Here is a 12692-nt window from a genome sequence, read left to right on the forward strand (position 1 = left end):
CTAAGGGAATCAAGGGATAATGGAATAGTTTTGAAAGGTAGAGTAAAAGGCTAACTGAAGTGGTGCTGGAAAAGCACAGCAGGTCAGGCAGCATCCAAGGAGCAGGAAAATCGAAGTTTCGGGCAAAAGCCATTCATCAGGAATGAGGCTGGGAGCCTCAGCTGGGGGGGGGGGGGGGAAAGAGGATGAGAAAGAGATAAATGGAGGGGAGTGGGGCTGGGGGGGAAGGTAGCTGAGCGTGCAATAAGTGGATGAAGGTGGAGGTAAAGTTGATAGGTCAGAGAGAAGGTTGGAAGGAGTAGGTGGGAAGGAAGATTGACTGGTGGGACAGGTCATGAGGACAGTGCTGAGCTGGAAGGTTGAAACTGGGGTAATGTAGGGGGAGGGGAAATGAGGAAATTGGTGAGGTCCACACTGATGCCATGGGGTTGAAGAGTCCGGAGGCGGAAGATAAGGCATCTTCCTCCATGCGTCCAGTAGTAAGGGAGTGGCGGTGGAAGCCCAGGACCTGCATGTCCTTGACAGAGTGGGAGGGGGCATTGAAATGTTCGGCCACGGGACGGTGGGGTTGATTGGTGTGGGTGTCCCGGAGATGTTCCCTGAAGCATTCTGTGAGAAGGCGTCCAGTCTCCCCAGTGTAGAGGAGACCGCATCGGGAGCAACGGATACAATAAATGATGTGTGGAAGTGCAGGTGAAACTTTGATGGCCTTTGGGGGGGGTGGGGGGTGGAAGGAGGAGGTGCGGACGCAGGTTTTGCAATTCCTGCGGCGGTAGGGGAAGGTGCCAGGAGGGGAGGGTGGATTGTTGGGAGGCATGGACCTGACCAGGTAGTCGCGGAGGAAATGGTCTTCGCGGAAAGCGGATAGGGTGCTACAAAGTCTCAAAGAAATGAAAAGGATCACCAGGCATTGAACTAGGCAGCAGAAACAGCCCTGTCAACCTTGCAATGTCCTCCTCACTAACATCTGGGGGCTAGTGCCATAATTGGGAGACCTGTCTCACAGACTAGTCAAACAACAGTCTGACATAGTCATAGTTACCGATTCATACCTTATAGATAATGTCTCAAATACCACCATCACCATCCCAGGATTTGTCCTGTCTCACTGGCAGGACAGACCCAGCAGAGGTGGCGGCACAGTAATATGTAGTTGGGAAGGAGTTGCTCTGGGAGTTCTCAACATTGACTCTGGACCCCATTAAGTTTCATGGCTTCAGGTTAGCATAGGCAAGGAAACACACTGGTGATTATCATGTACTATCCTCCCTCAGCTAATGAATCAGTACTCCTCCATGTTGAACAACACTTAGAGGAAGCATTGAGCATTACATGTACTCTGGGTGGGGGATTTCAATGTCCACCATGAAGAGTGCCTCAGCAGCAGTACTACTGATCAAGCTGGTCGGGTTCTAAAGAATATAGCTGCTAGTCTGGGTCTGCAGTGGGTGGTGAAATAACCAACAAGAGGGAAAAATATACTTGACCTCATCCTTACCAATCTGCCAGTTTCAGATACATCTGATATATCAGTAAGCGTGATAACCGCAGTGGTTCTGCCTTCACATTGAGAATAACCCTCATTTATGTTGTTTGGCATTATCACCGTGTTAAATGGGACAGACTTCAAACAGATCTAGCAACTCAAGACTGGCATCCATGAGGTACTGTGGGCCATCAACAGCAGCAGGATTTTACTCCAGCGCAATCTGCAACCTCATGGCCCAGCATATCCCTCACTCAACCATTACCATCAAGTCAGAGGATTAAGCCTGATTCAATGGAGAGTGCAGGAGGGAATGCCAGGAGCAGCTCGAGGCAAACCTAAAAATGAGGTGTCAACCTGATGAAGCCAAACAGGACTACTTGCATGCCGCCCTTCGAGTTGCTGCTGCTGCTGAAAAACAGAAATGGAGGACTTTTGCCCGAAACATCGATTTTCCTGCTCCTCAGATGCTGCCTGACCTGCTGTGCTTTTCCAGTAGCACTCTAACCTTGATTCTGATCTCCAACATCTACAGTCCTCATTTTCACTTCTATCTACAAGTCACAAGTCAGGAGTGTGATTGAATACTCCCCTCTTGCCCGGATGCATGCAGCCTCAACAACACTTAAGAAACTTGACATCGTCCAGGACAAAGCAGCCAGTTTAATTAGAATTGCATCCACAAGCATCCACTCCCTCCATCACCAATGCTCAGTTGCAGTAGTATATACTACCTACAGTATGCACTGCAGAAATCCAGACAGCACCTTCCAAACCCATGATCACTTGCATCTCGGACAGGAGCAGCAGATGTATGGGAACACCACCACCTTCAAGTTCCCCTCTAAACCACTCACCATCCTGACTTAGAAATATATCACTGTTCCTTCACTTTCGCTGGGTCAAAATCCTGAAATTCGCTCCCGAAAGGCATTGTGGGTCAACCCACAGCAGATGGACTGCAGTGGTTCAAAATGGCAGCTCACCACCATTTTCTCAAGGGCAACTAGGTACAGGCAATAAATGCTGGCCAGCCAGCAAAGCCCACATCCCATGAAAATGAATTTTAAAAAAGCCAAAAATATTATCCCTGTTTCAAACTTAAAGCTCATCTTATTTCCCTCTACTAGAATGTCAACAGTCCAGTAGTTTCTGCTTGATTCCAGTATCTTTCCAAGGAAAAGCATCTCCATATGATTATATAGAACAGTACAGTGTAGAACAGGCACTTCGGCCCTCCCCTTCTATTTCATGGCACTTGGAAATTGGCAGATACGATATTGTGGGGATAACTGAGACGTGGCTTCAAGTGGACAGGGCCTGGGAAATGAATATTTAAGACTACACGTGCTATCGTAAGGACAGACTGACCGGCAGAGGGGGTGGGGTGGCCATGTTGGTAAGGGATGATATTCAGTCCCTTGCGCGGGGGGACCTAGAATCAGGGGATGTAGAGTCAGTATGGATAGAGCTAAGAAATTCTAAGGGTAAAAAGATCCTCTTGGGAGTTATCTACATGCCCCCAAACAGTAGTCTGGATGTCGGATGTAAGTTGAATCAGGAGCTGAAATTGGCCTGTCACAAAGATGTTACTACAGTTGTTATGGGGGATTTCAACATGCAGATAGACTGAGAATCAGGATGGTATTGGACCTCAAGAAAGAGACTTTGTGGAGTGCCTCCGAGATGGATTCTCAGAACAGCTGGTGCTGGAGCCTACCAGGGAGAAGGCAATTCTGGATCTGGTATTGTGCAACGAACCAGAATTGATCAGGGACCTCGAAGTGAAGGAGCCATTGGGAAGTAGTGACCATAATACAATAAGCTTCAATCTGCAATTTGAGAGGAAGAGGGTACAATCGGAAGTGACAATATTTCAGTTGAATAAAGGGAACTATGGAGCTATGAGGGAGGAGCTGGCCAAAGTTCAATGGTGCAATACCTTAGCAGGGATGACAGTGGAGAAACAATGGCAGATATTTCTGTGTATAATGCAGAAGATGCAGGATCAGTTCATTCCAAAAAGGAAGAACGAACCTAGGAGGAGACATGGGTGGCCGTGGCTGATGAGGGAAGTTAAGTTAAAAGAGAAAAAGTATAACATAGCAAAGATAAGTGGGAAAATGGAGGACTGGGAAGCTTTTAAAGAACAACAGAGGATTACTAAGAAGGAAATACGCAGAGAAAAAATGAGCTACGAAGGTAAACTGGGCAAAAATATAAAGGAGGATAGTAAAAGCTTTTTTAGGTATGTGAAAGGCAAGACTAAAATTGAGCCCTTGAAGGCAGAAACAGGGGAATATATTATGGGGAACAAAGAAATGGCAGAAGAATTGAATGGGTACTTCAGATCTGTGTTCACTGGGGAAGGCACTAGCAATCTCCCTGAGGTAACAGTGGCCGAAGGACCTGAACTGAAGGGAATTTATACTTGCCAGGAATTGGTGTTGGAGAGACTGTTAGGGCTGAAGGCTGATAAGTCCCCGGGGCCTGATGGTCTACATCCCAGGGTACTGAAGGAGGTGGCTCGAGAAATTGTGGATGCGTTGGTGATTATTTTCCAGAGTTCGATAGATTCGCGATCAGTTCCTGCGGATTAGAAGGTGGCTAATGTTGTACCACTTTTTAAGAAAGGTGGGAGAGAGAAAGCAGGAAATTATAGACCAGTTAGTCTGACCTCAGTGGTGGGAAAGATGCTGGAGTCTATTATAAAGGATGAAATTACGATACATCTGGATAGTAGTAACAGGATAGGTCAGAGTCAGCATGGATTTATGAAGGGGAAATCATGCTTGACTAATCTTCTGGAATTTTTTGAGGATGTAACTCTGAAGATGGACGAGAGTGATCCAGTAGATGTAATGTACCTGGACTTTCAGAAAGCTTTTGATAAAGTCCCACATAGGAGGTTAGTGAGCAAAATTAGGGCGCATGGTATTGGGGCAAAATACTAACTTGGACTGAAAGTTGGTTGGCTGACAGGAAACAAAGAGTAGTGATAAACGTTTCCATTTCGGAATGGCAGGCAGTGACCAGTGGGGTACCGCAAGGATCAGTGCTGGGACCGCAGCTTTTTACAATATATATTAATGATATAGAAGATGGTATTAGTAATAACATTAGTAAATTTGCTGATGATACTAAGCTGGGTGGTAGGGTGAAATGTGAGGAGATGTTAGGAGATTACAGGGTGACCTGGACAGGTTAGGCGAGTGGTCAGATGCATGGCAGATGCAGTTTAATGTGGATAAATGCATGGTTATCCACTTTGGTGGCAAGAACAGGAAGGCAGATTACTACCTAAATAGAATCAATTTAGATAAAGGGGCAGTACAAAGAGATCTGGGTTTTCTTGTACACCAGTCAATGAAGACAAGCATGCAGATACAGCAGGTAGTGAAGAAGGCTAATAGCATGCTGGCCTTCATAACAAGAGGGATTGAGTATAGAAGCAAATAAGTTCTTCTGCAGCTGTACAGGGCCCTGGTGAGACCACACCTGGAGTACTGTGTGCAGTTCTGTTCTCCAAATTTGAGGAAAGACATTCTGGCCATTGAGGGAGTGCAGTGTAGGTTCACGAGGTCAATTCCTGGAATGGCGGGACTACCTTATGCTGAAAGACTGGAGTGACTGGGCTTATATACCCTTGAGTTTAGAAGACTGAGAGGGGATCTGATTGAGACATACAAGATTATTAAAGGATTGGACACTCTGGAGGCAGGATACCTGTTTCCGCTGATGGGTGAGTGCCGAACCAGAGGACACAGCTTAAAAATACAGGGTAGACCATTTAGTTTTCAGACGTTTTGTCACCATACTAGAAAACATCATCAGTGAGCTTCCAGTGAAGCACTGATGGTATGGCCAGCTTTTCCTTTGTGTGTTTAGGTTTCCTTGGGTTTACCCAAGGATGCTCACTTATGGTGACGAAACATCTGAAAAGGAACATTCCAGCTTAGCAAGCAAACCAACATCCAGATGGTCAATGTTCATACTTACCCTCCCTCTTTGGTTTTGTAATGCATCTCAGTCCTTTAAGCTGAACATGTTCTACTGAGGTGGCTGTCTTTGGGAAACGGTTTTTGTTACCTGACATAAGTTTGTCTGTTCAACTGAATTGCCTTTATTCGTATTAAATCATTGCTTGATTGCTAAGTGCTCAAACAACACTACACAGCTCCAACAACAATTTATCCCTGATTTATTATTCATTTAAGTTGCCTTGTTCACAGTCTCCTGTAGGTCTACACAGATCAATTATAAAAATATTAATACTATCTCCTCTTCACTGGGAACATTAATTAAAATTAGTACACTCAACAATGGGTTTCTTTGTAGATTGAAAGCATCATCAAATGCTTTTGTTTCTTCTTCAGGTGTAGATTTTTCTTAGATGGTCCCTATAATTAAAAACAGGTCATAAGAATCATCAAGGTCTTGACTTATGCACCACCCTACTCAATTATCAATGCAGCACACCAAAAATAAGGAGATTTTGGTCATAGAAGGTATGAAAACAAACCTTCGAATGAGTAATAGGACATTGGTCATCTGACTCATGAGTAGCTGTTCCATGGCCATTGGTCAAGAGAGGTTAGACCGGAGATTGGCATAAGTTTGGGGGCTGTGATTCCAACACCGCACATCTGCTCCCAGGAGGACCAATTCCAACACCGCACATCTGCTCCCAGGAGGACCAATTCCAACACCGCACATCTGCTCCCAGGAGGACCAATTCCAACACCGCACAGCCCAGATGGCCTCCTTCTTCAAGGACCGCAGATTCCCCCCAAACGTGATCGACGATGCCCTCCACCGCATCTCCTCCACTTCCCGCTCCTCCGCCCTTGAGCCCCGCTCCTCCAACCGCCACCAAGACAGAACCCCACTGGTTCTCACCTACCACCCCACCAACCTGCGCATACAACGTATCATCCGCCGCCATTTCCGCCACCTCCAAACGGACCCCACCACCAAGGATATATTTCACTCCCCTCCCCTATCAGCGTTCCGCAAGGACCACTCCCTTCGTGACTCCCTCGTCAGATCCACACCCCCCACCAACCCAACCTCCACCCCCGGCACCTTCCCCTGCAACCGCAGGAAATGTAAAACTTGCGCCCACACCTCCACACTCACTTCCCTCCAAGGCCCCAAGGGATCCTTCCATATCCGCCACAAGTTCACCTGTACCTCCACACACATCATCTATTGCATCCGCTGCACCCGATGTGGCCTCCTCTATATTGGTGAGACAGGCCGCTTACTTGCGGAACGCTTCAGAGAACACCTCTGGGCCGCCCGAACCAACCAACCCAATCACCCCGTGGCTCAACACTTTAACTCTCCCTCCCACTCCACCGAGGACATGCAGGTCCTTGGACTCCTCCACCGGCAGAACACAACTACACGACGGCTGGAGGAGGAGCGCCTCATCTTCCGCCTGGGAACCCTCCAACCACAAGGTATGAATTCAGATTTCTCCAGCTTCCTCATTTCCCCTCCCCCCACCTTGTCTCAGTCGGTTCCCTCAACTCAGCACCGCCCTCCTAACCTGCAATCCTCTTCCTGACCTCTCCGCCCCCACCCCACTCCGGCCTATCACCCTCACCTTGACCTCCTTCCACCTATCCCACCTCCATCGCCCCTCCCCCTAGTCCCTCCTCCCTAGTCCCTCCTCCCTACCTTTTATCTTAGCCTGCTTGGCTCTCTCTCTCTTATTCCTGATGAAGGGCTTATGCTCGAAACGTCGAATTCTCTATTCCTGAGATGCTGCCTAACCTGCTGTGCTTTGACCAGCAACACATTTGCGGCTGGCCATCAAAACAAGATATATGAATAGGAAGGTGTAAGCGGTAAGATGATTCAGGGAGATAAGCCACACTCTCTTCCTGGGGAAGACCAGGAGCTCCCCCCATATATCAGCCTAGGGAAAGAACAAAGACTGTTGGCACCAAAACCAGGAAAGTCCGCCCCAAAAGACAGCAGGACCAGTGGGACATAAAAGTGCACTGCTTTTACAGGAAGGCTCTGGGATCAATGAAACACTGGCATTTGGCACAGATTATAGAGTTCCCTTCTTTGCGTGATTAACTAATGTACCATATCTAAACTGCCACTTCCCGATAAACTATCAGAAAATTTCTGGGAATCATCAACTGCCTAGATAGGGTAACTGTCATCAAATAACTAAAATCAGCATTTGCAAAACTGCAAAATCTCTTCTCAAGTTTCTATTCTCCTTGTGTGTTTTGAGATCTGCTCCATTACTACTCCCTCCTCTCTTTCCCCACCCTATAATAGGGCTGCCTTCAGAACAAATTACTGGAATTAAAGATATAGGTTTGAATTGATAATTTGGATACTTTTGGAATGACAGGGAGTAACTGGTAGCATAGAGAATAACCAAGGTAAATGTTACAGTTGCACTAAAGGAGAAGCATATGAAAGAAAAGGGAGAAGAGAGTTATGCTGCCAGACTTAGATGAAGGAGGGAAGAAGGATGCTCAATAGAGCATAAATGCCAGAGAGACTGATTTAATCTTTTTTTTTAAACAACATTTTCTTTATGTTATTAAAATGAAAATAAAGAGATGTAAACATTTTGAGTTGTTCTATTTGGAAAAGGTTAATCGAGAGGAATTCTATCACCACCAGGGATAAACAGAAACAATTTGATACAAAAGGTTAAGATCTCAGTTGATACTAGGTATCAATCTTAATCCACCAGGGCAACACACTGCTAAAGGTAGGTGGCCTCATACATAAATACGAACAGTAGCATTAGAAATTGCAAATATCTGACTCTCTTCAATGGTTTGACGGGCACAGCCAGTGAAGGAAGGCAAGTAATTAAACCATTTATTACCATTTACCTGATTCAACTGATTGAAAATCCTACTAGAGGAAAGATAGGGACCCTTTTGTGATGCAGTGGTTGTGTCCCATCGCTGGACCAAGGGTCCTGGGATCAATTCCCACTTGCTCAAGAGGTGTACAATAATATTTGTGAACAGGTCGCTAAGTCATGATGTGGAGGTGCCAGTGTTGGACTAGGGTGGACAGAGCCAGAAGTCATACATCAAGTTATAGTCCCATAGATTTATTTGAAATCACAAGCTTTTGGAATGCAGCCCCTTTGTCAGGTGAAATGAGAGAGAAGAGCGCACAGACACAGAATTTATAGGCACAGAACTCAAGGGATCAAAAGAGAGATCAAAAGATCATACAATTGGTGTGAGTGGAATGTTGAATAATAAATCTCTGCAAGTGACCAAGAGATTTAGACTGTGTGAGTAAAGTGTCAACAGCTGAATAAAAAAAAATGAAGGGATTACCTGTAATTTGACCAAATGAGGCAGAGAGAGAATTATACATAATTAAAGTTAAGGTGTTACTAGAGACAAACTAAATGACTGGAATAACATGACAGGTATAAGAATCACATGCCGAGGGTCTAACCAAAATAAGTAATCCAAAACTGTACAAACTAATTAAGGTCGCGAGCTCATAACAATTTATCAAGGTGATGGTGTCAAAACAGGGTTAAAAATCATACAACCCCAGGTTATAGTCCAACAGGTTTAATTGGAAGCACACTAGCTTTCTGAGCATTGCTCCTTCATCAGGTGATTGAGGAGGACACAGTTGTAAGGCACAGAATTTATAGCAAAAAATTACAATGTGATGAAACTGAAATTATACATTGAAAAATACATTGATTGTCTGTTGAGTCTTTCATCTGTTCGAATACCATGATAGTTTCACTTCTTTCATGTGTAAATCACAAAACCTTTTTTTAAAAGTTGCATTCTCAGGTTAACTGTAACAATGGTGATAGCTAGACAATATGTTGAAGGTGTTGGCCCCATGTGTTCTCTGTCTATGTCATGACGTTTAGATTGATTCTAATCTAAAAAGTGAGATAACAGAGTTTTTTACATGAATTCATGCAGTTTTTGAGCAAAGTACAATGTAACTCTGCAAGAACAAATTCACCCCACAAAATATAGGTGTGCATGTGGGTCTTTGTGTCTGTCTGGGTTGGGGGTTGTGAGTGTGAGAGAGAGTGTATATGTGTGTGTAGTGAGTGTAGAGTGTTTTAAGTTGTGAGGGGGTGCATGTGTGAGTATGGGAGTGTGTGTATGTCTGGGGTGGGGGGTTGTGAGTGTCTGTGAGAGAGAGTGTATGCATGTGTGCATGAGTGTAGAGTGGTCTAAGTCTCTGAGAGGACGCTTAAGGAGAGGATGCTGAGAGGATCAACTTATCAGACCACACTTTTCGACCGGAAGAGATTGAAGTCCTAAGCAGGGGTCGCAACGTCCGTCCCACCACCAAAATGGACCCGTTAGTTCTTGAAGCGAACGAATAAGACTCTGGGAATTCTTTCAAGGTGCCAGCAGTGATGCCAATGAACCCACTGATGAACTGGAACAGTCATCTCAGGGATCTGTAGAGGAGCGACCAAAGAAGGTGTCAACTTGGATCCCACCAGAGGGCCGCTGCCCTGGGCTTGACATGTATGCTTAAACCGTCAGGAAATATATAAATGCCAGATTCATCAGCTGTACCCACAAGGTAGAGCAAACCATCACCCATTCACAACGCAATGCCATCCATGCTCTGAAAACCAATCGCAACATTGTCCTCAAACCAGCAGATAAAGGAGGAGCCATTGTCATTCAGAATAGAACAGATTACTGCAAGGAAATGTACCGACAACTGAACAACCAGGAACACTACAGGCAACTACCAGCTGATCCGACCAAAAAACACACCCGTGAATTAAACACACTGATCAGAACTTGGATCCAGTCCTTCAGAGTTCCCTACGTGCCCTCTTCCCACGTACTTCTCATGTAGGCGACATCTACTGCCTTCCAAAGGCACACAAAGCCAACACAGCAAGACGTCCCATCGTATCACGCAATAGGACCCTGTGTGAGGATCTCTCTGGCTATGTGGAAGGCATGTTGAAACCTATTGTACAGGGGATTCCCAGCTTCTGCCGCGACACTACAGATTTCTCACAGAAACTCAGCACCTACGGACCAGTCGAACCGGGAACATTCCTCTTCACAATGGATGTTTCAGCAATCCACACCAGCATCCCCTACAATGATGGCATTACGGCAACAGCCTCAGTACTCAACACCAACAACTGCCAATCTCCAAACACCATCCTACAACTCACCTGCTTTGTCTTCGATCACAACATCTTCACCTTTGACAACCAGTTCTTCATCCAGACACATGGAACAGCCATGGGGACCAAATTTGCACCCCAACATGCCAACATCTTCATGCACAGGTTTGAACTTCTTCTCTACACAGGATCTCCAACCAACATTATACATTAGGTACATTGACAACACTTTCTTCCTCTGGACCCATGGTGAGGAGTCACTGATAAAACTACACATTGATATCAACAAGTTTCATCCCACCAAACTCACCATTGACCACCTTGACCACCTTGACTATCTGTCTCATTCTTGGACACACGCATCTCCATCAAGGATGGACACCACAGCACAACACTCTACCGCAAACCCACAGATATCCTCACAATGCTACGCTTCTCCAGCTTCCACACAAAACATATTAAAACAGCCATCCCCTATGGACAAGCCCTACGTGTACACCGGATCTGCTTAGATGAGGAGGAACGTGATGCACCTGGAATTATTCAAGGATGCCCTCGTAAGAACTGGGTATGATGCTTAACTCATCGACTGTCAGTTCCAACATGTCACAGCAAGGAACCATAATGACCTCCTCAGGAGACAGACACATGCTGCAACCAACAGGGTACCTACCCTTCATTGTTCAGTAGTTCCCAGGAGCTGAAAAACTACACCATGTTCTTCGTGACCTGCAACACACATTATCAATGAGGATGAGCACCTCACCAAGACCTTCCCCACACCTCCACTGCTTGCCTTTAAACCATCACCAAACCTCAAATAGATCATTGTTCGTAGCAAGCTGCCTGGCTTTCAGGACAACTCCGTACAACCCCGTCACGGATAGGTGCTGCAAGACATGTCAGGGTGTGGACATGGAGACCACCATTACATGTGGGGACATCTCTCACCATGTATGTGGCAGATACTCGTGTGACTTAGCCAATGTCGTCTATCTTATACGTTGCAGGCAAGGATGCTGTGAGGCCTGGTACATTGGGAAAACTGAGCAAAGGCTACGGCAACAGATGAATGGGCACCGCCCAACAATCAACAGACAGGAGTGTTCCCTCCCAGTTGGGGAACACTTCAGTGGTCGAGGACATTTGACCTCGGAACTTCGGGTGACCATCCTCCAAAGTGGACTTCGGGACAGGCAGCAGCGAAAAGTGGCTGAGCAGAAGCTGATAGTTAAGTTCCATATCCATAGGGAGGGCCTCAACTGGGATCTTGGGTTCATGTTACACTACAGGTGACCACCATTGCACTATACACACACACACAGACACTCCTACACACACACACACACACACACACACACACCCCTACAGATGCACACACTCCCACACTCTCACATGCATTCTCTCAGAGACTTAGACCACTCTACACTCATGCACACACACATACACACTCTCTCACAGACACTCACAACCCCCCACCCCAGACATACACACTCCGACACATGCACCCCCTCAAGACACTCTACATTCACTACACACACATATACACTCTCTCTCTCACTCACAATCCACAACCCAGACAGACACAAAGACACACATGCACACCTATATTTTGTGGGGTGAATTTGTACTTGCAGAGTTACATTGTACTTTGCTCAAAAACTGCATGAATTCATGTAAAAACTCTTATCTCACTTTTTACATTAGAATCAATCTAAACATCATGGCATAGACAGAGAACACGGGGGCTAACATCTTCAACATATTAGATTAGATTACTTACAGTGTGGAAACAGGCCCTTCGGCCCAACAAGTCCACACCGACCCGCCGAAGCGCAACCCACCCATACCCCTAACCTAACACTACGGGCAATTTAGCATGGCCAATTCACCTGACCCGCACATCTTTGGACTGTGGGAGGAAACCGGAGCACCCGGAGGAAACCCATGCAGACACGGGGAGAACGTGCAAACTCCACACAGTCAGTCGCCCGAGTCGGGAATTGAACCCGGGTCTCAGGGGCTGTGAGGCAGCAGTGCTAACCACTGTGCCACCGTGCC

The sequence above is a fragment of the Hemiscyllium ocellatum genome, chromosome 20 (assembly GCF_020745735.1).
Source record: "Hemiscyllium ocellatum isolate sHemOce1 chromosome 20, sHemOce1.pat.X.cur, whole genome shotgun sequence".
Taxonomy (NCBI): Eukaryota; Metazoa; Chordata; class Chondrichthyes; order Orectolobiformes; family Hemiscylliidae; genus Hemiscyllium; species Hemiscyllium ocellatum.